At 40.2% G+C, this 24,208-nt stretch overlaps 16 non-coding genes across 16 annotated transcripts; all 16 read left to right on the forward strand.

Annotated features, from left to right (window-relative positions):
* The first annotated feature begins 307 nt into the window (after positions 1 to 307).
* On the forward strand, positions 308 to 379 carry TRNAE-UUC (transfer RNA glutamic acid (anticodon UUC)). The gene has a single exon. It is a non-coding gene; the product is annotated as a tRNA-Glu (tRNA).
* A 66-nt stretch (positions 380 to 445) lies between these two features.
* On the forward strand, positions 446 to 517 carry TRNAE-UUC (transfer RNA glutamic acid (anticodon UUC)). The gene has a single exon. It is a non-coding gene; the product is annotated as a tRNA-Glu (tRNA).
* Positions 518 to 583: 66 nt separating this feature from the next.
* On the forward strand, positions 584 to 655 carry TRNAE-UUC (transfer RNA glutamic acid (anticodon UUC)). Its single transcript has one exon. It is a non-coding gene; the product is annotated as a tRNA-Glu (tRNA).
* Positions 656 to 3,294: 2,639 nt separating this feature from the next.
* On the forward strand, positions 3,295 to 3,366 carry TRNAE-UUC (transfer RNA glutamic acid (anticodon UUC)). Its single transcript has one exon. It is a non-coding gene; the product is annotated as a tRNA-Glu (tRNA).
* An 888-nt stretch (positions 3,367 to 4,254) lies between these two features.
* TRNAE-UUC (transfer RNA glutamic acid (anticodon UUC)) lies at positions 4,255 to 4,326 on the forward strand. Its single transcript has one exon. It is a non-coding gene; the product is annotated as a tRNA-Glu (tRNA).
* Positions 4,327 to 5,758: 1,432 nt separating this feature from the next.
* Positions 5,759 to 5,830, forward strand: TRNAE-UUC (transfer RNA glutamic acid (anticodon UUC)). The gene has a single exon. It is a non-coding gene; the product is annotated as a tRNA-Glu (tRNA).
* Positions 5,831 to 6,444: 614 nt separating this feature from the next.
* TRNAE-UUC (transfer RNA glutamic acid (anticodon UUC)) lies at positions 6,445 to 6,516 on the forward strand. Its single transcript has one exon. It is a non-coding gene; the product is annotated as a tRNA-Glu (tRNA).
* Positions 6,517 to 10,417: 3,901 nt separating this feature from the next.
* On the forward strand, positions 10,418 to 10,489 carry TRNAE-UUC (transfer RNA glutamic acid (anticodon UUC)). Its single transcript has one exon. It is a non-coding gene; the product is annotated as a tRNA-Glu (tRNA).
* A 4,177-nt stretch (positions 10,490 to 14,666) lies between these two features.
* TRNAE-UUC (transfer RNA glutamic acid (anticodon UUC)) lies at positions 14,667 to 14,738 on the forward strand. Its single transcript has one exon. It is a non-coding gene; the product is annotated as a tRNA-Glu (tRNA).
* Positions 14,739 to 15,902: 1,164 nt separating this feature from the next.
* Positions 15,903 to 15,974, forward strand: TRNAE-UUC (transfer RNA glutamic acid (anticodon UUC)). The gene has a single exon. It is a non-coding gene; the product is annotated as a tRNA-Glu (tRNA).
* Positions 15,975 to 17,275: 1,301 nt separating this feature from the next.
* On the forward strand, positions 17,276 to 17,347 carry TRNAE-UUC (transfer RNA glutamic acid (anticodon UUC)). The gene has a single exon. It is a non-coding gene; the product is annotated as a tRNA-Glu (tRNA).
* A 66-nt stretch (positions 17,348 to 17,413) lies between these two features.
* Positions 17,414 to 17,485, forward strand: TRNAE-UUC (transfer RNA glutamic acid (anticodon UUC)). Its single transcript has one exon. It is a non-coding gene; the product is annotated as a tRNA-Glu (tRNA).
* A 613-nt stretch (positions 17,486 to 18,098) lies between these two features.
* Positions 18,099 to 18,170, forward strand: TRNAE-UUC (transfer RNA glutamic acid (anticodon UUC)). Its single transcript has one exon. It is a non-coding gene; the product is annotated as a tRNA-Glu (tRNA).
* Positions 18,171 to 20,019: 1,849 nt separating this feature from the next.
* TRNAE-UUC (transfer RNA glutamic acid (anticodon UUC)) lies at positions 20,020 to 20,091 on the forward strand. Its single transcript has one exon. It is a non-coding gene; the product is annotated as a tRNA-Glu (tRNA).
* Positions 20,092 to 20,704: 613 nt separating this feature from the next.
* Positions 20,705 to 20,776, forward strand: TRNAE-UUC (transfer RNA glutamic acid (anticodon UUC)). Its single transcript has one exon. It is a non-coding gene; the product is annotated as a tRNA-Glu (tRNA).
* A 1,161-nt stretch (positions 20,777 to 21,937) lies between these two features.
* Positions 21,938 to 22,009, forward strand: TRNAE-UUC (transfer RNA glutamic acid (anticodon UUC)). Its single transcript has one exon. It is a non-coding gene; the product is annotated as a tRNA-Glu (tRNA).
* Positions 22,010 to 24,208: the final 2,199 nt, after the last annotated feature.

The following is a 24,208-nucleotide window of genomic DNA, read 5'->3' on the forward strand; positions in this document are numbered from 1 at the left end:
AAGAAGAAGCTCAATGGTGAAAACTCAAGCAGATCCGATATGGTCTAGTGGATAGGAAATCTGGCTTTCACCCAGAAGGCCCGGGTTCAGATCCCGGTATCGGAGGTCAGTTTTCCAAATTCTTTATTAAGAAACGATACTAGGAACTCAATTGTTAAAACCCAAGCAGATCCGATATGGTCTAGTGGCTACGATATCTGGCTTCACCCAGAAGGCACTTGTTCAGTTATCGGTATCTGACGTCCGTTTTCTAAAATCTTTATTATGAAACGAAAGAAGAAGCAACAATGGTGAAAACTCAAGAAGATCCGATATGGTCTAGTGGCTAGGATATCTGGCTTTCACCCAGAAGGCCCGGGTTCAATTCCCGGTATCGGAGGTCAGTTTTCTAAATTTTTTTATTAAGAAACGATACTAGGAACTCAATTGTTAAAACCCAAGCAGATCCGATATGGTCTAGTGGCTAGGATATCTGGCTTTCACCCAGAAGGCCCGGGTTCAATTCCCGGTATCGGAGGTCAGTTTTCTAAATTTTTTTATTAAGAAACGATACTAGGAACTCAATTGTTAAAACCCAAGCAGATCCGATATGGTCTAGTGGCTAGGATATCTGGCTTTCACCCAGAAGGCCCGGGTTCAATTCCCGGTATCGGAGGTCAGTTTTCTAAATTTTTTTATTAAGAAACGATACTAGGAACTCAATTGTTAAAACCCAAGCAGATCCGATATGGTCTAGTGGCTAGGATATCTGGCTTTCACCCACAAGGCCCGGGTACAATTCCCGGTATCAGAGGTCAGTTTTCTAAAAATTTTTATTAAGAAACGATACTAGGAACTTAATTGTTAGAACGCAAGCAGATCCGATATGGTCTAGTGGCTAGATTATCTTTCCCTCACCCAGAAGGCACTTGTTCAATTCCCGGTATCTGAGGTCAGTTTTCTAAATTCTTTATTCAGAAAAGATACTAGGAACTCAATTGTAAAAACCCAAGCAGATCCGATATGGTCTAGTGGCTAGAATATCTGGCTTCACCCAGAAGGCACTTGTTCAATTCCCGGTATCTGACGTCAGTTTTCTAAAATCTTTATTATGAAACGAAAGAAGAAGCTCAATAGTGGAAACCCAAGCAGATCCGATATGGTCTAGTGGCTAGGATATCTGGCTTTCACCCAGAAGGCCCGGGTACAATTCCCGGTATCGGAGGTCAGATTTATAAATTTTTTTATTAAGAAACGATACTAGGAACTCAATTGTTAAAACCCAAGCAGATCCGATATGGTCTAGTGGCTAGATTATCTTTCCCTCACCCAGAAGGCACTTGTTCAATTCCCGGTATCTGAGGTCAGTTTTCTAAATTCTTTATTAAGACAAGTTGGGAAAACCAAAATATTACCTCTCCGTGTCGAGAAGATTATATAATCTTAAGTATCCAATGAAAACGTCGACCTTTTTGCCCTCATCCTTTCCCGCGCTTTGCGCTTCTGCATTTCATCCTTACTCTTAACATTATCTTCCTCCATTTTACAAAAATTAAATACTCACAAAAAGAAGCGGCAAAAACCAGCTGGCTCTTTACAACCACTTAATTTGACTTAATATCCAATTTCCAACAACAATAATATACCGGTAGTTTAATTGACAACCTACTAGCATCGAAATTCTAATAAAGAATGGCTCCCGCGGATAAAAAAGGGCAATTTTCAACTAGGTGGGCGTTATCTCATTAGATTTGAAAAATATCATTTGTCTTTTTTACCAATGCCTAACCGTTTGGATTTTTTTAAAGTCATCTTGTATCAAAAATATTTTTTGATACAAAATGAATGTTTTATATTCTTATTAAGAATAAAACAAGAGGATAAAAAGGTCTGTCCTCTCGTAATTTTTTAAGCTTTTATCATGATTACTCTATACAACAGTAACAAGTAGTATAAACCCATTAGTGGGAGCAGTATTTTTTTCCGAAACAATCTCGCTTATGTTTATCCTCTCTAGACTTCGCTAAAAACGTATTACTCCTACGTAAAATATTAATAGACAGGCAAGGATTCATACCATTAAAGAAGAAGCGCAATATTATCCATATTTTCATTTCATATACAGAGAAAAGAAATTATTATGTTTCTGAGAGGAGCTTCCCATTTTGGTTGTTGTTTTGAAAAATATATCACAATGCACGGGCCTTGATAGATATAGGAGGCAATGAAGGAAATATATCGCATGCACGAGCCTTGGTAGATATAGGAGGCGATGATAATCTCTCTCTTTGCACGAGAGGTTTATCTTTAATATTTAAATAAATATAATTATTTTTAATTATTTTAATCTTCAATAATTAATATTATTAATAGTTAAATCGTTTAAAATAAAGTTATACCTATTATCATCTCAAACTTTGCTAATATTGACGTTTAAAGTGAAGGGTTTGCCCGCTTTCTTCAAATTTTGGGGTATATATACGATTCGTTTCCATTATGATAGTAAGGAAAAAGCGCAATTGCGAAAACCTTTGGTGGCGATCCCACCTTAGGGAGGCTAGACGTTTCTCGTAACTCTAGCTGATCGCCGCGTATATCCTAAAACCAAACGATGATAATGGAGTAGAAGCCAATGAGACAGATTGGTGTCTATGTGGAATAGACGGAAAACCAGTGGATGGTGGTGTTAGAAGCCAGTGTAAGTGCAGACTGGTGTCCAAGTGGAATGGACGAAGAATAGAAGATGGTGGTGATTAGAAGCCAGTATGTACAGTTTGGTGTCCGTGTGGGATGGACGAAGACCAAGAGATCGTGGTGATTAGAAGCCAGTAAGAACAGACTGGTGTCCGTGTGGGATGGACGAAGACCAAGAGATCGTGGTGATTAGAAGCCAGTAAGAACAGACTGGTGTCCGTGTGGGATGGACAAAGACCAGAAGATGGTGGTGTGAGAACTCAAGTAGAGGAGCCATTTCCGTGACTGTGAAAGCAGTTCGGAAATGGCGAACACGTTTGCTCCGATACGCAAACTGCGAACGCGGTCACGTGGGTGTAACAACGGACAGACACACAGACAGACACACACACACACAGACACGGCCGTTACAGAACCTCTCCTGGACTACGTCACACGGAGAGGTAAAAAGATACTAGGAACTCAATTGTTAAAACCCAAGCAGATCCAATATGGTCTATTGGCTAGGATATCTGGCTTCACCCAGAATGCACTTGTTCAATTCCCGGTATCTGACGTCAGTTTTCTAAAATCTTTATTATGAAACGAAAGAAGAAGCTTAATAGTGGAAACCCAAGCAGATCCGATATGGTCTAGTGGCTAGGATATCTGGCTTTCACCCAGAAGGCCCGGGTTCAATTCCCGGTATCGGAGGTCAGTTTTCTAAATTTTTTTATTAAGAAACGATACTAGGAACTTAATTGTTAGAACGCAAGCAGATACGATATGGTCTAGTGGCTAGATTATCTTTCCCTCACCCAGAAGGCACTTGTTCAATTCCCGGTATCTGAGGTCAGTTTTCTAAATTCTTTATTAAGAAAAGATACTAGGTACTCAATTGTTAAAACCCAAGCAGATCCGATATGGTCTAGTGGCTAGGATATCTGGCTTCACCCAGAAGGCACTTGTTCAATTCCCGGTATCTGACGTCAGTTTTCTAAAATCTTTATTATGAAACGAAAGAAGAAGCTCAATAGTGGAAACCCAAGCAGATCCGATATGGTCTAGTGGCTATTGTATCTGGCTTTCACCCAGAAGGCCCGGGTTCAATTCCCAGTATCAGAGGTCAGTTTTCTAAATTTTTTTATTAAGAAACGATACTAGGAACTAAATTGTTAAAACCCAAGCAGATCCGATATGGTCTAGTGGCTAGGATATCTGGCTTTCACCCACAAGGCCTGGGTACAATTCCCGGTATCAGAGGTCAGTTTTCTAAATTTTTTTATTAAGAAACGATACTAGGAACTTAATTGTTAGAACTCAAGCAGATCCAATATGGTCTAGTGGCTAGATTATCTTTCCCTCACCCAGAAGGCACTTGTTCAATTCCCGGTATCTGAGGTCAGTTTTCTCAATTCTTTATTAAGAAAAGATACTAGGAACTTAATTGTTAAAACAAAAGCAGATCCAATATGGTCTATTGGCTAGGATATCTGGCTTCACCCAGAATGCACTTGTTCAATTCCCGGTATCTGACGTCAGTTTTCTAAAATCTTTATTATGAAACGAAAGAAGATGCTCAATGGTGAAAAATCAAGCAGTTCCGATATGGTCTAGTGGCTAGGATATCTGGCTTTCACCCAGTAGGCCCGGGTTCAATTCCCGGTATCGGAGGTCAGTTTTCTAAATTTTTTTATTAAGAAACGATACTAGGAACTCAATTGTTAAAACCCAAGCAGATCCGATATGGTCTAGTGGCTAGATTATCTTTCCCTCACCCAGAAGGCACTTGTTCAGTTCCCGGTATCTGAGGTCAGTTTTCTAAATTCTTTATTAAGAAAAGATACTAGGAACTCAATTGTTAAAACCCAAGCAGATCCAATATGGTCTATTGGCTAGGATATCTGGCTTCACCCAGAAGGTAATTGTTCAATTCCCGGTATCTGACGTCAGTTTTCTAAAATCTTTATTATGAAACGAAAGAAGAAGCTCAATTGTGAAAACCTAAGCAGATCCGATATGGTCTAGTGGATAGGAAATCTGGCTTTCACCCTGAAGGCCCGGGTTCAGATCCCGGTATCGGAGGTCAGTTTTCCAAATTCTTTATTAAGAAACGATACTAGGAACTCAATTGTTAAAACCCAAGCAGATCCGATTTGGTCTAGTGGGTACGATATCTGGATTCACCCAGAAGGCACTTGTTCAATTCCCGAAATCTGACGTCCGTTTTCTAAAATCTTTATTATGAAACGAAAGAAGAAGCTCAATGGTGAAAACTCAAGCAGATCCGATATGGTCTAGTGGCTAGGATATCTGGCTTTCACCCAGAAGGCCCGGGTACAATTCCCGGTATCAGAGGTCATTTTTCTAAATTTTTTTATTAAGAAACGATACTAGGAACTTAATTGTTAGAACCCAAGCAGATCCGATATGGTCTAGTGGCTAGATTATCTTTCCCTCACCCAGAAGGCACTTGTTCAATTCCCGGTATCTGAGGTCAGTTTTCTAAATTCTTTATTAAGAAAAGATACTAGGAACTCAATTGTTAAAACCCAAGCAGATCCAATATGGTCTATTGGCTAGGATATCTGGCTTCACCCAGAAGGCAATTGTTCAATTCCCGGTATCTGACGTCAGTTTTCTAAAATCTTTATTATGAAACGAAAGAAGAAGCTCAATTGTGAAAACCTAAGCAGATCCGATATGGTCTAGTGGATAGGAAATCTGGCTTTCACCCTGAAGGCCCGGGTTCAGATCCCGGTATCGGAGGTCAGTTTTCCAAATTCTTTATTAAGAAACGATACTAGGAACTCAATTGTTAAAACCCAAGCAGATCCGATTTGGTCTAGTGGGTACGATATCTGGATTCACCCAGAAGGCACTTGTTCAATTCCCGAAATCTGACGTCCGTTTTCTAAAATCTTTATTATGAAACGAAAGAAGAAGCTCAATGGTGAAAACTCAAGCAGATCCGATATGGTCTAGTGGCTAGGATATCTGGCTTCACCCAGAAGGCACTTGTTCAATTCCCGGTATCTGACGTCAGTTTTCTAAAATCTTTATTATGAAACGAAAGAAGAAGCTCAATTGTGAAAAATCAAGCAGTTCCGATATGGTCTAGTGGCGAGGATATCTGGCTTTCACCCAGAAGGCCCGGGTTCAATTCCCGGTATCAGAGGTCAGTTTTCTAAATTTTTTTATTAAGAAACGATACTAGGAACTCAATTGTTAAAACCCAAGCAGATCCGATATGGTCTAGTGGCTAGGATATCTGGCTTTCACCCACAAGGCCCGGGTACAATTCCCGGTATCAGAGGTCAGTTTTCTAAAATCTTTATTATGAAACGAAAGAAGAAGCTCAATAGTGGAAACCCAAGCAGATCCGATATGGTCTAGTGGCTAGGATATCTGGCTTTCACCCACAAGGCCCGGGTACAATTCCCGGTATCAGAGGTCAGATTTCTAAATTTTTTTATTAAGAAACGATACTAGGAACTTAATTGTTAGAACGCAAGCAGATCCGATATGGTCTAGTGGCTAGATTATCTTTCCCTCACCCAGAAGGCACTTGTTCAATTCCCGGTATCTGAGGTCAGTTTTCTAAATTCTTTATTAAGAAAAGATACTAGGAACTCAATTGTTAAAACCCAAGCAGATCCAATATGGTCTATTGGCTAGGATATCTGGCTTCACCCAGAATGCACTTGTTCAATTCCCGGTATCTGACGTCAGTTTTCTAAAATCTTTATTATGAAACGAAAGAAGAAGCTTAATAGTGGAAACCCAAGCAGATCCGATATGGTCTAGTGGCTAGGATATCTGGCTTTCACCCAGAAGGCCCGGGTTCAATTCCCGGTATCGGAGGTCAGTTTTCTAAATTTTTTATTAAGAAACGAAACTAGGAACTCAATTGTTAAAACCCGAGCAGATCCGATATGGTCTAGTGGCTAGGATATCTGCCTTTCACCCACAAGGCCCGGGTACAATTCCTGGTATCAGAGGTCAGTTTTCTAAATTTTTTTATTAAGAAACGATACTAGGAACTTAATTGTTAGAACGCAAGCAGATCCGATATGGTCTAGTGGCTAGATTATCTTTCCCTCACCCAGAAGGCACTTGTTCAATTCCCGGTATCTGAGGTCAGTTTTCTAAATTATTTATTAAGAAAAGATACTAGGAACTCAATTGTTAAAACCCAAGCAGATCCGATATGGTCTAGTGGCTAGGATATCTGGCTTCACCCAGAAGGCTCTTGTTCAATTCCCGGTATCTGACGTCAGTTTTCTAAAATCTTTATTATGAAACGAAAGAAGAAGCTCAATAGTGGAAACCCAAGCAGATCCGATATGGTCTAGTGGCTAGGATATCTGGCTTTCACCCACAAGGCCCGGGTACAATTCCCGGTATCAGAGGTCAGTTTTCTAAATTTTTTTATTAAGAAACGATACTAGGAACTTAATTGTTAGAACTCAAGCAGATCCTATATGGTCTAGTGGCTAGATTATCTTTCCCTCACCCACAAGGCCCGGGTTGAATTCCCGGTATCGGAGGTCAGTTTTCTAAATTTTTTTATTAAGAAACGATACTAGGAACTCAATTGTTAAAACCCAAGCAGATCCGATATGGTCTAGTGGCTACGATATCTGGCTTCACCCAGATGGCACTTGTTCAATTCCCGGTATCTGACGTCAGTTTTCTAAAATCTTTATTATGAAACGAAAGAAGAAGCTCAATATTGAAAAATCAAGCAGTTCCGATATGGTCTAGTGGCTAGGATATCTGGCTTTCACCCAGAAGGCCCGGGTACAATTCCCGGTATCAGAGGTCAGTTTTCTAAATATTTTTTATTAAGAAACGATACTAGGAACTTAATTGTTAGAACCCAAGCAGATCCGATATGGTCTAGTGGCTAGATTATCTTTCCCTCACCCAGAAGGCACTTGTTCAATTCCCGGTATCTGAGGTCAGTTTTCTAAATTCTTTATTAAGAAAAGATACTAGGAACTCAATTGTTAAAACCCAAGCAGATCCAATATGGTCTAGTGGCTAGGATATCTGGCTTCACCCAGAAGGCACTTGTTCAATTCCCGGTATCTGACGTCAGTTTTCTAAAATCTTTATTATGAAACGAAAGAAGAAGCTCAATAGTGAAAACCCAAGCAGATCCGATATGGTCTAGTGGATAGGAAATCTGGCTTTCACCCAGAAGGCCAGGGTTCAGATCCCGGTATCGGAGGTCAGTTTTCTAAATTCTTTATTAAAAAACGATACTAGGAACTCAATTGTTAAAACCCAAGCAGATCCGATATGGTCTAGTGGCTACAATATCTGGCTTCACCCAGAAGGCACTTGTTCAATTCCCGGTATCTGACGTCCGTTTTCTAAAATCTTTATTATGAAACGATAGAAGAAGCAACAATGGTGAAAACCCAAGCAGATCCGATATGGCCTAGTGGCTAGATTATCTTTCCCTCACCCAGAAGGCACTTGTTCAATTCCCGGTATCTGACGTCCGTTTTCTAAAATCTTTATTATGAAACGAAAGAAGAAGCTCAATGGTGAAAACTCAAGCAGATCCGATATGGTCTAGTGGATAGGAAATCTGGCTTTCACCCAGAAGGCCCGGGTTCAGATCCCGGTATCGGAGGTCAGTTTTCTAAATTCTTTAATGAGAAACGATACTAGGAACTCAATTGTTAAAACCCAAGCAGATCCGATATGGTCTAGTGGCTACGATATCTGGCTTCACCCAGAAGGCACTTGTTCAATTCCCGGTATCTGACGTCAGTTTTCTAAAATCTTAATTATGAAACGATAGAAGAAGCAACAATGGTGAAAACTCAAGCAGATCCGATATGGTCTAGTGGCTAGGATATCTGGCTTTCACCCAGAAGGCCCGGGTACAATTCCCGGTATCAGAGGTCAGTTTTCTAAATATTTTTATTAAGAAACGATACTAGGAACTTAATTGTTAGAACCCTAGCAGATCCGATATGGTCTAGTGGCTAGATTATCTTTCCCTCACCCAGAAGGCACTTGTTCAGTTCCCGGTATCTGAGGTCAGTTTTCTAAATTCTTTATTAAGAAAAGATACTAGGAACTTAATTGTTAAAACCCTAGCAGATCCGATATGGTCTAGTGGCTAGGATATCTGGCTTCACCCAGAAGGCACTTGATCAATTCCCGGTATCTGACGTCAGTTTTCTAAAATCTTTATTATGAAACGAAAGAAGAAGCTCAATAGTGAAAACCCAAGCAGATCCGATATGGTCTAGTGGATAGGAAATCTGGCTTTCACCCAGAAGGCCAGGGTTCAGATCCCGGTATCGGAGGTCAGTTTTCTAAATTCTTTATTAAGAAAAGATACTAGGAACTCAATTGTTAAAACCCAAGCAGATCCGATATGGTCTAGTGGCTAGGATATCTGGCTTCACCCAGAAGGCACTTGATCAATTCCCGGTATCTGACGTCAGTTTTCTAAAATCTTTATTATGAAACGAAAGAAGAAGCTCAATAGTGAAAACCCAAGCAGATCCGATATGGTCTAGTGGATAGGAAATCTGGCTTTCTCCCAGAAGGCCAGGGTTCAGATCCCGGTATCGGAGGTCAGTTTTCTAAATTCTTTATTAAGAAACGATACTAGGAACTCAATTGTTAAAACCCAAGCAGATCCGATTTGGTCTAGTGGCTACGATATCTGGCTTCACCCAGAAGGCACTTGTTCAATTCCCGGTATCTGACTTTAGTTTTCTAAAATCTTTATTATGAAACGAAAGAAGAAGCTCAATGGTGAAAACTCAAGCACATCCGATATGGTCTAGTGGATAGGAAATCTGGCTTTCACCCAGAAGAACCGGGTTCAGATCCCGGTATCGGAGGTCAGTTTTCTAAATTTTTTATTAAGAAACGATACTAGGAACTCAATTGTTAAAACCCAAGTAGATCCGATATGGTCTAGTGGCTAGGATATCTGGCTTTCACCCACAAGGCCCGGGTACAATTCCCGGTATCAGAGGTCAGTTTTCAAAATTTTTTTATTAAGAAACGATACTAGGAACTTAATTGTTAGAACGCAAGCAGATCCGATATGGTCTAGTGGCTAGATTATCTTTCCCTCACCCAGAAGGCACTTGTTCAATTCCCGGTATCTGAGGTCAGTTTTCTAAATTCTTTATTAAGAAAATATACTAGGAACTCAATTGTTAAAACCCAAGCAGATCCAATATGGTCTATTGGCTAGGATATCTGGCTTCACCCAGAAGGCACTTGTTCAATTCCCGGTATCTGACGTCAGTTTTCTAAAATCTTTATTATGAAACGAAAGAAGAAGCTCAATAGTGGAAACCCAAGCAGATCCGATATGGTCTAGTGGCTAGGATATCTGGCTTTCACCCACAAGGCCCGGGTACAATTCCCGGTATCAGAGGTCAGTTTTCTAAATTTTTTTATTAAGAAACGATACTAGGAACTTAATTGTTAGAACGCAAGCAGATCCGATATGGTCTAGTGGCTAGATTATCTTTCCCTCACCCAGAAGGCACTTGTTCAATTCCCGGTATCTGAGATCAGTTTTCTAAATTCTTTATTAAGAAAAGATTCTAGGAACTCAATTGTTAAAACCCAAGCAGATCCAATATTGTCTATTGGCTAGGATATCTGGCTTCACCCAGAAGGCACTTGTTCAATTCCCGTTATCTGACGTCAGTTTTCTAAAATCTTTATTAAGAAACGAAAGAAGAAGCTCAATGGTGGAAACTCAAGCAGATCCGATATGGTCTAGTGGCTAGGATATCTGGCTTTCACCCAGAAGGCCCGGGTTCAATTCCCGGTATCGGAGGTCAGTTTTCTAAATTTTTTTATTAAGAAACGATACTAGGAACTCAATTGTTAAAACCCAAGCAGATCCGATATGGTCTAGTGGCTAGGATATCTGGCTTTCACCCAGAAGGTACTTGTTCAATTCCCGGTATCAGAGGTCAGTTTTCTAAATTTTTTTATTAAGAAACGATACTAGGATTTTAATTGTTAGAACGCAAGCAGATCCGATATGGTCTAGTGGCTAGATTTTCTTTCCCTCACCCAGAAGGCACTTGTTCAATTCCCGGTATCTGAGGTCAGTTTTCTAAATTCTTTATTATGAAACGAAAGAAGAAGCTCAATGGTGAAAACTCAAGCAGATCCGATATGGTCTAGTGGATAGGAAATCTGGCTTTCACACAGAAGGCCCGGGTACAATTCCCGGTATCAGAGGTCAGTTTTCTAAATATTTTTATTAAGAAACGATACTAGGAACTTAATTGTTAGAACCCAAGCAGATCCGATATGGTCTAGTGGCTAGGATATCTGGCTTCACCCAGAAGGTACTTGTTCAATTCCCGGTATCTGAGGTCAGTTTTCTAAAATCTTTATTATGAAACGATAGAAGAAGCAACAATGGTGAAAAATCAAGCAGATCCGATATGGTCTAGTGGCTAGGATATCTGGCTTTCACCCAGAAGGCCCGGGTACAATTCCCGGTATCAGAGGTCAGTTTTCTAAATATTTTTATTAAGAAACGATACTAGGAACTTAATTGTTAGAACCCAAGCAGATCCGATATGGTCTAGTGGCTAGATTATCTTTCCCTCACCCAGAAGGCACTTGTTCAGTTCCCGGTATCTGAGGTCAGTTTTCTAAATTCTTTATTAAGAAAAGATACTAGGAACTTAATTGTTAAAACCCTAGCAGATCCGATATGGTCTAGTGGCTAGGATATCTGGCTTCACCCAGAAGGCACTTGATCAATTCCCGGTATCTGACGTCAGTTTTCTAAAATCTTTATTATGAAACGAAAGAAGAAGCTCAATAGTGAAAACCCAAGCAGATCCGATATGGTCTAGTGGATAGGAAATCTGGCTTTCACCCAGAAGGCCAGGGTTCAGATCCCGGTATCGGAGGTCAGTTTTCTAAATTCTTTATTAAGAAAAGATACTAGGAACTCAATTGTTAAAACCCAAGCAGATCCGATATGGTCTAGTGGCTAGGATATCTGGCTTCACCCAGAAGGCACTTGATCAATTCCCGGTATCTGACGTCAGTTTTCTAAAATCTTTATTATGAAACGAAAGAAGAAGCTCAATAGTGAAAACCCAAGCAAATCCGATATGGTCTAGTGGATAGGAAATCTGGCTTTCACCCAGAAGGCCAGGGTTCAGATCCCGGTATCGGAGGTCAGTTTTCTAAATTCTTTATTAAGAAACGATACTAGGAACTCAATTGTTAAAACCCAAGCAGATCCGATTTGGTCTAGTGGCTACGATATCTGGCTTCACCCAGAAGGCACTTGTTCAATTCCCGGTATCTGACTTGAGTTTTCTAAAATCTTTATTATGAAACGAAAGAAGAAGCTCAATGGTGAAAACTCAAGCACATCCGATATGGTCTAGTGGATAGGAAATCTGGCTTTCACCCAGAAGAACCGGGTTCAGATCCCGGTATCGGAGGTCAGTTTTCTAAATTTTTTATTAAGAAACGATACTAGGAACTCAATTGTTAAAACCCAAGCAGATCCGATTTGGTCTAGTGGCTACGATATCTGGCTTCAACCAGAAGGCACTTGTTCAATTCCCGGTATCTGACGTCCGTTTTCTAAAATCTTTATTATGAAACGAAAGAAGAAGCTCAATAGTGGAAACCCAAGTAGATCCGATATGGTCTAGTGGCTAGGATATCTGGCTTTCACCCACAAGGCCCGGGTACAATTCCCGGTATCAGAGGTCAGTTTTCAAATTTTTTTTATTAAGAAACGATACTAGGAACTTAATTGTTAGAACGCAAGCAGATCCGATATGGTCTAGTGGCTAGATTATCTTTCCCTCACCCAGAAGGCACTTGTTCAATTCCCGGTATCTGAGGTCAGTTTTCTAAATTCTCTATTAAGAAAATATACTAGGAACTCAATTGTTAAAACCCAAGCAGATCCAATATGGTCTATTGGCTAGGATATCTGGCTTCACCCAGAAGGCACTTGTTCAATTCCCGGTATCTGACGTCAGTTTTCTAAAATCTTTATTATGAAACGAAAGAAGAAGCTCAATAGTGGAAACCCAAGCAGATCCGATATGGTCTAGTGGCTAGGATATCTGGCTTTCACCCACAAGGCCCGGGTACAATTCCCGGTATCAGAGGTCAGTTTTCTAAATTTTTTTATTAAGAAACGATACTAGGAACTTAATTGTTAGAACGCAAGCAGATCCGATATGGTCTAGTGGCTAGATTATCTTTCCCTCACCCAGAAGGCACTTGTTCAATTCCCGGTATCTGAGATCAGTTTTCTAAATTCTTTATTAAGAAAAGATTCTAGGAACTCAATTGTTAAAACCCAAGCAGATCCAATATTGTCTATTGGCTAGGATATCTGGCTTCACCCAGAAGGCACTTGTTCAATTCCCGGTATCTGACGTCAGTTTTCTAAAATCTTTATTATGAAACGATAGAAGAAGCAACAATGGTGAAAACTCAAGCAGATCCGATATGGTCTAGTGGCTAGGATATCTGGCTTTCACCCAGAAGGCCCGGGTACAATTCCCGGTATCGGAGGTCAGTTTTCTAAATTTTTTTATTAAGAAACGATACTAGGAACTCAATTGTTAAAACCCAAGCAGATCCGATATGGTCTATTGGCTAGGATATCTGGCTTCACCCAGAAGGCACTTGTTCAATTCCCGGTATCTGACGTCAGTTTTCTAAAATCTTTATTATGAAACGAAAGAAGAAGCTCAATAGTGGAAACCCAAGCAGATCCGATATGGTCTAGTGGCTAGGATATCTGGCTTTCACCCACAAGGCCCGGGTACAATTCCCGGTATCAGAGGTCAGTTTTCTAAATTTTTTTATTAAGAAACGATACTAGGAACTTAATTGTTAGAACGCAAGCAGATCCGATATGGTCTAGTGGCTAGATTTTCTTTCCCTCACCCAGAAGGCACTTGTTCAATTCCCGGTATCTGAGGTCAGTTTTCTAAATTCTTTATTATGAAACGAAAGAAGAAGCTCAATGGTGAAAACTCAAGCAGATCCGATATGGTCTAGTGGATAGGAAATCTGGCTTTCACACAGAAGGCCCGGGTACAATTCCCGGTATCAGAGGTCAGTTTTCTAAATATTTTTATTAAGAAACGATACTAGGAACTTAATTGTTAGAACCCAAGCAGATCCGATATGGTCTAGTGGCTAGGATATCTGGCTTCACCCAGAAGGTACTTGTTCAATTCCCGGTATCTGAGGTCAGTTTTCTAAAATCTTTATTATGAAACGATAGAAGAAGCAACAATGGTGAAACCTCAAGCAGATCCGATATGGTCTAGTGGCTAGGATATCTGGCTTTCACCCAGAAGGCCCGGGTACAATTCCCGGTATCAGAGGTCAGTTTTCTAAATATTTTTATTAAGAAACGATACTAGGAACTTAATTGTTAGAACCCAAGCAGATCCGATATGGTCTAGTGGCTAGATTATCTTTCCCTCACCCAGAAGGCACTTGTTCAATTCCCGGTATCTGAGGTCAGTTTTCTAAATTCTTTATTAAGAAAAGATACTAGGAACTCAATTGTTAAAACCCAAGCAGATCAGATATGGTCTAGTGGCTAGGATATCTGGCTTCACCCAGAAGGCACTTGTTCAATTCCCGGTATCTGACGTCAGTTTTCTAAATTCTTTATTAAGAAAAGATACTAGGAACTTAATTGTTAGAACCCAAGCAGATCAGATATGGTCTAGTGGCTATATTATCTTTCCCTCACCCAGAAGGCACTTGTTCAATTCCCGGTATCTGAGGTCAGTTTTCTAAATTCTTTATTAAGAAAAGATACTAGGAACTCAATTGTTAAAACCCAAGCAGATCAGATATGGTCTAGTGGCTAGGATATCTGGCTTCACCCAGAAGGCACTTGTTCAATTCCCGGTATCTGACGTCAGTTTTCTAAAATCTTTATTATGAAACGAAAGAAGAAGCTCAATAGTGGAAACCCAAGCAGATCCAACATGGTCTAGTGGCTAGGATATCTGGCTTTCACCCAGAAGGCCCGGGTTCAATTCCCGGTATTGGAGGTCAGTTTTCTAAATTTTTTTATTAAGAAACGATACTAGGAACTCAATTGTTAAAACCCAAGCAGATCCGATATGATCTAGTGGCTAGGATATCTGGCTTCACCCAGAAGGCACTTGTTCAATTCCCGGTATCTGACGTCAGTTTTCTAAAATCTTTATTATGAAACGATAGAAGAAGCAACAATGGTGAAAACTCAAGCAGATCCGATATGGTCTAGTGGCTAGGATATCTGGCTTTCACCCAGAAGGCCCGGGTACAATTCCCGGTATTGGAGGTCAGTTTTCTAAATTTTTTTATTAAGAAACGATACTAGGAACTCAATTGTTAAAACCCAAGCAGATCCGATATGATCTAGTGGCTAGGATATCTGGCTTCACCCAGAAGGCACTTGTTCAATTCCCGGTATCTGACGTCAGTTTTCTAAAATCTTTATTATGAAACGATAGAAGAAGCAACAATGGTGAAAACTCAAGCAGATCCGATATGGTCTAGTGGCTAGGATATCTGGCTTTCACCCAGAAGGCCCGGGTACAATTCCCGGTATCAGAGGTCAGTTTTCTAAATATTTTTATTAAAAAACGATACTAGGAACTTAATTGTTAGAACCCAAGCAGATCCGATATGGTCTAGTGGCTATATTATCTTTCCCTCACCCAGAAGGCACTTGTTCAATTCCCGGTATCTGAGGTCAGTTTTCTAAATTCTTTATTAAGAAAAGATACTAGGAACTCAATTGTTAAAACCCAAGCAGATCAGATATGGTCTAGTGGCTAGGATATCTGGCTTCACCCAGAAGGCACTTGTTCAATTCCCGGTATCTGACGTCAGTTTTCTAAAATCTTTATTATGAAACGAAAGAAGAAGCTCAATAGTGGAAACCCAAGCAGATACGATATGGTCTAGTGGCTAGGATATCTGGCTTTCACCCAGAAGGCCCGGGTTCAATTCCCGGTATTGGAGGTCAGTTTTCTAAATTTTTTTTATTAAGAAACGATACTAGGAACTCAATTGTTAAAACCCAAGCAGATCCGATATGATCTAGTGGCTAGGATATCTGGCTTCACCCAGAAGGCACTTGTTCAATTCCCGGTATCTGACGTCAGTTTTCTAAAATCTTTATTATGAAACGAAAGAAGAAGCTCAATAGTGGAAACCCAAGCAGATCCGATATGGTCTAGTGGCTAGGATATCTGGCTTTCACCCAGAAGGCCCGGGTTCAATTCCCGGTATTGGAGGTCAGTTTTCTAAATTTTTTTATTAAGAAACGATACTAGGAACTCAATTGTTAAAACCCAAGCAGATCCGATATGATCTAGTGGCTAGGATATCTGGCTTCACCCAGAAGGCACTTGTTCAATTCCCGGTATCTGACGTCAGTTTTCTAAAATCTTTATTATGAAACGATAGAAGAAGCAACAATGGTGAAAACTCAAGCAGATCCGATATGGTCTAGTGGCTAGGATATCTGGCTTCACCCAGAAGGCCCGGGTACAATTCCCGGTATCAGAGGTCTTTTTTCTAAATATTTTTTATTAAGAAACGATACTAGGAACTTAATTGTTAGAACCCAAGCAGATCCGATATGGTCTAGTGGCTAGATTATCTTTCCCTCACCCAGAAGGCACTTGTTCAATTCCCGGTATCTGAGGTCAGTTTTCTAAATTCTTTATTAAGAAAAGATACTAGGAACTCAATTGTTAAAACCCAAGCAGATCCAATATGGTCTATTGGCTAGGATATCTGGCTTCACCCAGAATGCACTTGTTCAATTCCCGGTATCTGACGTCAGTTTTCTAAAATCTTTATTATGAAACGATAGAAGAAGCAACAATGGTGAAAACTCAAGCAGATCCGATATGGTCTAGTGGCTAGGATATCTGGCTTTCACCCAGAAGGCCCGGGTACAATTCCCGGTATCAGAGGTCAGTTTTCTAAATATTTTTATTAAGAAACGATACTAGGAACTTAATTGTTAGAACCCAAGCAGATCCGATATGGTCTAGTGGCTATATTATCTTTCCCTCACCCAGAAGGCACTTGTTCAATTCCCGGTATCTGAGGTCAGTTTTCTAAATTCTTTATTAAGAAAAGATACTAGGAACTCAATTGTTAAAACCCAAGCAGATCAGATATGGTCTAGTGGCTAGGATATCTGGCTTCACCCAGAAGGCACTTGTTCAATTCCCGGTATCTGACGTCAGTTTTCTAAAATCTTTATTATGAAACGAAAGAAGAAGCTCAATAGTGGAAACCCAAGCAGATACGATATGGTCTAGTGGCTAGGATATCTGGCTTTCACCCAGAAGGCCCGGGTTCAATTCCCGGTATTGGAGGTCAGTTTTCTAAATTTTTTTTATTAAGAAACGATACTAGGAATTCAATTGTTAAAACCCAAGCAGATCCGATATGATCTAGTGGCTAGGATATCTGGCTTCACCCAGAAGGCACTTGTTCAATTCCCGGTATCTGACGTCAGTTTTCTAAAATCTTTATTATGAAACGAAAGAAGAAGCTCAATAGTGGAAACCCAAGCAGATCCGATATGGTCTAGTGGCTAGGATATCTGGCTTTCACCCAGAAGGCCCGGGTTCAATTCCCGGTATCGGAGGTCAGTTTTCTAAATTTTTTTATTAAGAAACGATACTAGGAACTCAATTGTTAAAACCCAAGCAGATCCGATATGGTCTAGTGGCTAGGATATCTGGCTTTCACCCAGAAGGCCCGGGTTCAATTCCCGGTATCGGAGGTCAGTTTTCTAAATTTTTTTATTAAGAAACGATACTAGGAACTCAATTGTTAAAACCCAAGCAAATCCGATATGGTCTAGTGGCTAGGATATCTGGCTTTCACCTACAAGGCCCGGGTACAATTCCCGGTATCAGAGGTCAGTTTTCTAAACTTTTTTATTAAGAAACGATACTAGGAACTTAATTGTTAGAACGCAAGCAGATCCGATATGGTCTAGTGGCTAGATTATCTTTCCCTCACCCAGAAGGCACTTGTTCAATTCCCGGTATCTGAGGTCAGTTTTCTAAATTCTTTATTAAGAAAAGATACTAGGAACTCAATTGTTAAAACCCAAGCAGATCCAATATGGTCTATTGGCTAGGATATCTGGCTTCACCCAGAAGGCACTTGTTCAATTCCAGGTATCTGAGGTCAGTTTTCTAAATTCTTTATTAAGAAAAGATACTAGGAACTCAATTGTTAAAACCCAAGCAGATCCGATATGGTCTAGTGGCTAGGATATCTGGCTTCACCCAGAAGGCACTTGTTCAATTCCCGGTATCTGACGTCAGTTTTCTAAAGTCTTTATTATGAAACGAAAGAAGAAGCTCAATGGTGAAAACTCAAGCACATCCGATATGGTCTAGTGGCTAGGATATCTGGCTTTCACCCAGAAGGCCCGGGTTCAATTCCCGGTATCGGAGGTCAGTTTTCTAAATTTTTTTATTAAGAAACGATACTAGGAACTCAATTGTTAAAACCCAAGCAGATTCGATATGGTCTAGTGGCTAGGATATCTGGCTTCACCCAGAAGGCACTTGTTCAATTCCCGGTATCTGACGTCAGTTTTCTAAAATCTTTATTATGAAACGAAAGAAGAAGCTCAATAGTGAAAACCCAAGCAGATCCGATATGGTCTAGTGGATAGGAAATCTGGCTTTCACCCAGAAGGCCAGGGTTCAGATCCCGGTATCGGAGGTCAGTTTCCTAAATTCTTTATTAAGAAACGATACTAGGAACTCAATTGTTAAAACCCAAGCAGATCCGATATGGTCTAGTTGCTAGGATATCTGGCTTTCCCCCAGAAGGCCCGGGTTCAATTCCCGGTATCGGAGGTCAGTTTTCTAAATTTTTTTATTAAGAAACGATACTAGGAACTCAATTGTTAAAACCCAAGCAGATCCGATATGGTCTAGTGGCTAGGATATCTGGCTTTCACCCACAAGGCCCGGGTACAATTCCCGGTATCAGAGGTCAGTTTTCTAAACTTTTTTATTAAGAAACGATACTAGGAACTTAATTGTTAGAACGCAAGCAGATCCGATATGGTCTAGTGGCTAGATTATCTTTCCCTCACCCAGAAGGCACTTGTTCAATTCCCGGTATCTGAGGTTAGTTTTCTAAATTCTTTATTAAGAAAAGATACTAGGAACTCAATTGTTAAAACCCAAGGAGATCCAATATGGTCTATTGGCTAGGATTTCTGGCTTCACCCAGAAGGCACTTGTTCAATTCCCGGTATCTGAGGACAGTTTTCTAAATTCTTTATTAAGAAAAGATACTAGGAACTCAATTGTTAAAACCCAAGCAGATCCGATATGGTCTAGTGGCTAGGATATCTGGCTTTCACCCAGAAGGCCCGGGTACAATTCCCGGTATTGGAGGTCAGTTTTCTAAATTTTTTTATTAAGAAACGATACTAGGAACTCAATTGTTAAAACCCAAGCAGATCCGATATGATCTAGTGGCTAGGATATCTGGCTTCACCCAGAAGGCACTTGTTCAATTCCCGGTATCTGACGTCAGTTTTCTAAAATCTTTATTATGAAACGATAGAAGAAGCAACAATGGTGAAAACTCAAGCAGATCCGATATGGTCTAGTGGCTAGGATATCTGGCTTTCACCCAGAAGGCCCGGGTACAATTCCCGGTATCAGAGGTCAGTTTTCTAAATATTTTTATTAAGAAACGATACTAGGAACTTAATTGTTAGAACCCAAGCAGATCCGATATGGTCTAGTGGCTATATTATCTTTCCCTCACCCAGAAGGCACTTGTTCAATTCCCGGTATCTGAGGTCAGTTTTCTAAATTCTTTATTAAGAAAAGATACTAGGAACTCAATTGTTAAAACCCAAGCAGATCAGATATGGTCTAGTGGCTAGGATATCTGGCTTCACCCAGAAGGCACTTGTTCAATTCCCGGTATCTGACGTCAGTTTTCTAAAATCTTTATTATGAAACGAAAGAAGAAGCTCAATAGTGGAAACCCAAGCAGATACGATATGGTCTAGTGGCTAGGATATCTGGCTTTCACCCAGAAGGCCCGGGTTCAATTCCCGGTATTGGAGGTCAGTTTTCTAAACTTTTTTTATTAAGAAACGATACTAGGAACTCAATTGTTAAAACCCAAGCAGATCCGATATGATCTAGTGGCTAGGATATCTGGCTTCACCCAGAAGGCACTTGTTCAATTCCCGGTATCTGACGTCAGTTTTCTAAAATCTTTATTATGAAACGAAAGAAGAAGCTCAATAGTGGAAACCCAAGCAGATCCGATATGGTCTAGTGGCTAGGATATCTGGCTTTCACCCACAAGGCCCGGGTTCAATTCCCGGTATCGGAGGTCAGTTTTCTAAATTTTTTTATTAAGAAACGATACTAGGAACTCAATTGTTAAAACCCAAGCAAATCCGATATGGTCTAGTGGCTAGGATATCTGGCTTTCAACTACAAGGCCCGGGTACAATTCCCGGTATCAGAGGTCAGTTTTCTAAACTTTTTTATTAAGAAACGATACTAGGAACTTAATTGTTAGAACGCAAGCAGATCCGATATGGTCTAGTGGCTAGATTATCTTTCCCTCACCCAGAAGGCACTTGTTCAATTCCCGGTATCTGAGGTCAGTTTTCTAAATTCTTTATTAAGAAAAGATACTAGGAACTCAATTGTTAAAACCCAAGCAGATCCAATATGGTCTATTGGCTAGGATATCTGGCTTCACCCAGAAGGCACTTGTTCAATTCCAGGTATCTGAGGTCAGTTTTCTAAATTCTTTATTAAGAAAAGATACTAGGAACTCAATTGTTAAAACCCAAGCAGATCCGATATGGTCTAGTGGCTAGGATATCTGGCTTCACCCAGAAGGCACTTGTTCAATTCCCGGTATCTGACGTCAGTTTTCTAAAGTCTTTATTATGAAACGAAAGAAGAAGCTCAATGGTGAAAACTCAAGCACATCCGATATGGTCTAGTGGCTTGGATATCTGGCTTTCACCCAGAAGGCCCGGGTTCAATTCCCGGTATCGGAGGTCAGTTTTCTAAATTTTTTTATTAAGAAACGATACTAGGAACTCAATTGTTAAAACCCAAGCAGATTCGATATGGTCTAGTGGCTAGGATATCTGGCTTCACCCAGAAGGCACTTGTTCAATTCCCGGTATCTGACGTCAGTTTTCTAAAATCTTTATTATGAAACGAAAGAAGATGCTCAATAGTGAAAACCCAAGCAGATCCGATATGGTCTAGTGGATAGGAAATCTGGCTTTCACCCAGAAGGCCAGGGTTCAGATCCCGGTATCGGAGGTCAGTTTCCTAAATTCTTTATTAAGAAACGATACTAGGAACTCAATTGTTAAAACCCAAGCAGATCCGATATGGTCTAGTTGCTAGGATATCTGGCTTTCCCCCAGAAGGCCCGGGTTCAATTCCCGGTATCGGAGGTCAGTTTTCTAAATTTTTTTATTAAGAAACGATACTAGGAACTCAATTGTTAAAACCCAAGCAGATCCGATATGGTCTAGTGGCTAGGATATCTGGCTTTCACCCACAAGGCCCGGGTACAATTCCCGGTATCAGAGGTCAGTTTTCTAAACTTTTTTATTAAGAAACGATACTAGGAACTTAATTGTTAGAACGCAAGCAGATCCGATATGGTCTAGTGGCTAGATTATCTTTCCCTCACCCAGAAGGCACTTGTTCAATTCCCGGTATCTGAGGTCAGTTTTCTAAATTCTTTATTAAGAAAAGATACTAGGAACTCAATTGTTAAAACCCAAGGAGATCCAATATGGTCTATTGGCTTGGATTTCTGGCTTCACCCAGAAGGCACTTGTTCAATTCCCGGTATCTGAGGACAGTTTTCTAAATTCTTTATTAAGAAAAGATACTAGGAACTCAATTGTTAAAACCCAAGCAGATCCGATATGGTCTAGTGGCTAGGATATCTGGCTTCACCCAGAAGGCACTTGTTCAATTCCCGGTATCTGACGTCAGTTTTCTAAAATCTTTATTATGAAACGAAAGAAGAAGCTCAATAGTGAAAACCCAAGCAGATCCGATATGGTCTAGTGGATAGGAAATCTGGCTTTCACCCAGAAGGCCAGGGTTCAGATCCCGGTATCGGAGGTCAGTTTTCTAAATTCTTTATTAAGAAACGATACTAGGAACTCAATTGTTAAAACCCAAGCAGATCCGATATGGTCTAGTGGCTAGGATATCTGGCTTTCACCTAGAAGGCCCGGGTTCAATTCCCGGTATCGGAGGTCAGTTTTCTAAATTTTTTTATTAAGAAACGATACCAGGAACTCAATTGTTAAAACCCAAGCAGATCCGATATGGTCTAGTGGCTAGGATATCTGGCTTTCACCCACAAGGCCCGGGTACAATTCCCGGTATCAGAGGTCAGTTTTCTAAACTTTTTTATTAAGAAACGATACTAGGAACTTAATTGTTAGAACGCAAGCAGATCCGATATGGTCTAGTGGCTAGATTATCTTTCCCTCACCCAGAAGAACACTTGTTCAATTCCCGGTATCTGAGGTCAGTTTTCTAAATTCTTTATTAAGAAAAGATACTAGGAACTCAATTGTTAAAACCCAAGCAGATCCAATATGGTCTATTGGCTAGGATATCTGGCTTCACCCAGAAGGCACTTGTTCAATTCCCGGTATCTGAGGTCAGTTTTCTAAATTCTTTATTAAGAAAAGATACTAGGAACTCAATTGTTAAAACCCAAGCAGATCCGATATGGTCTAGTGGCTAGGATATCTGGCTTCACCCAGAAGGCACTTGTTCAATTCCCGGTATCTGACGTCAGTTTTCTAAAATCTTTACTATGAAACGAAAGAAGAAGCTCAATAGTGGAAACGCAAGCAGATCCGATAGGGTCTAGTGGCTTGGATATCTGGCTTTCACCCAGAAGGCTAGGGTTCAATTCCCGGTATCGTAGGTCAGTTTTCTAAATTTTTTTATTAAGAAACGATACTAGGAACTCAATTGTTAAAACCCAAGCAGATTCTAGAGGGCCGGTAGGCCCTTCTAGATAAGATCCCACACCCTCCCGTAATGTTAAATGAAAATTCACAGATTTTCGCCGATTTTCCCATAGGAATAACATGGGGTTTTTGGTGCTCCTGTACATCGAATCATTTAAAAACTACATGAAAGTTAGCTTTCGGAATACTTTTAAATTATCAAGTAACTATTCAAGGTGTGCCTTTTTCAAGTTTCATCAAATTTAATTAAGTCTAAGTATGTTAATTTAATTAAAAATGTAAGTACCTCAAAAGATTATTCTACAGCAGACGACGCTAATTGTTCATTACTCTACAGTAGACGACGCTAATTTGCCATTTCACCGCCTTGAAACTTTAACTTGATATTTTTCAATAAATATAACGTTATATTTATTAAAAACTTCTCTGGCGGGTCTAATTTTCGTTTAATTATGTGTCACGGTTGAAATTCTATACTTAAGATACTTTTTTAATTTATATTTTAGATGTTAGTTTCGACCAAGGCTTAAGTTGCCTTACTTACGCCATGGATTTATAATAGAAGCTTACGCTTCATGGATATTTCCCTGCAGCCTTCAGTAAGGCATTTTGATTTTAAACACATTTATGTCACAAAAATTCGCGCGGGTGGGGACTGGGGGGGGGCTGATGACGTAGAAATTGAGGCAAAATGTTTCTTTTGGCGCGCGTGCGCGCGCGCTATTCAAAATTAGAACTCGATCACGTGAAATACTTCAACCCCCCTCTGAATTTGCCTCAAATTCTACGTCACAAACGCGCGTGCCAGGCTGGTACTATTTAAGACGAGGAATAAGTGTTGTGCGCGTTTTAAGGTGAGTGAAATATCCAGGAAGCGTAAGCTTCTATTATAAATCCATGCTTAGTCAGACTATTGAGTGAGTCTATGCAATGGGTGATTGTAAAAGCTGGAATGATAGATGGATCAGTGTTGGAAATAAGGATATTTTTAAAACTGGACCTGTGGCCTAGGTACAAGGGCGTGCCAACTACGGGGGCAGCGGGGGCGATAGCCCCCGCTCAAATGTTCAACTCTATGGGACTTTAACATTAGGCAGCCATTTTGCCCCCGCTCCAGTGGAAAATTTTGGCTCATGTTGGCACGCCCCTGCCTAGGTATTTTAATTAAAATAACTGTCCACGGTGCCAATCACTGTAAACGTACAAGGGCAGTGCACGCAATGTCATGGATAATTGCAATCACAAACTGGACTGTAAAAGATACGGCTTTGATAGTTTAAAATCGTGGCAGGTTTGTTTTGAAGTTGACTATAAAGCTCGGGTTCTAAAACGAATTGTGAGCCGTATCATATAAGAATTAGTAGAAGTGTAGAGCCATTTTTAACCTCGTCCTAGAAGAGAAAAATTTCGCATTTCAGGCAAATATTATTTTATAATAGATTAATACAAATAAAGACTGAAGGAACA

This window comes from Phalangium opilio, unplaced genomic scaffold (assembly GCF_054372755.1).
Source record: "Phalangium opilio isolate 3A_F unplaced genomic scaffold, DU_Popi_V2 ptg000039l_1, whole genome shotgun sequence".
Taxonomy (NCBI): domain Eukaryota; kingdom Metazoa; phylum Arthropoda; class Arachnida; order Opiliones; family Phalangiidae; genus Phalangium; species Phalangium opilio.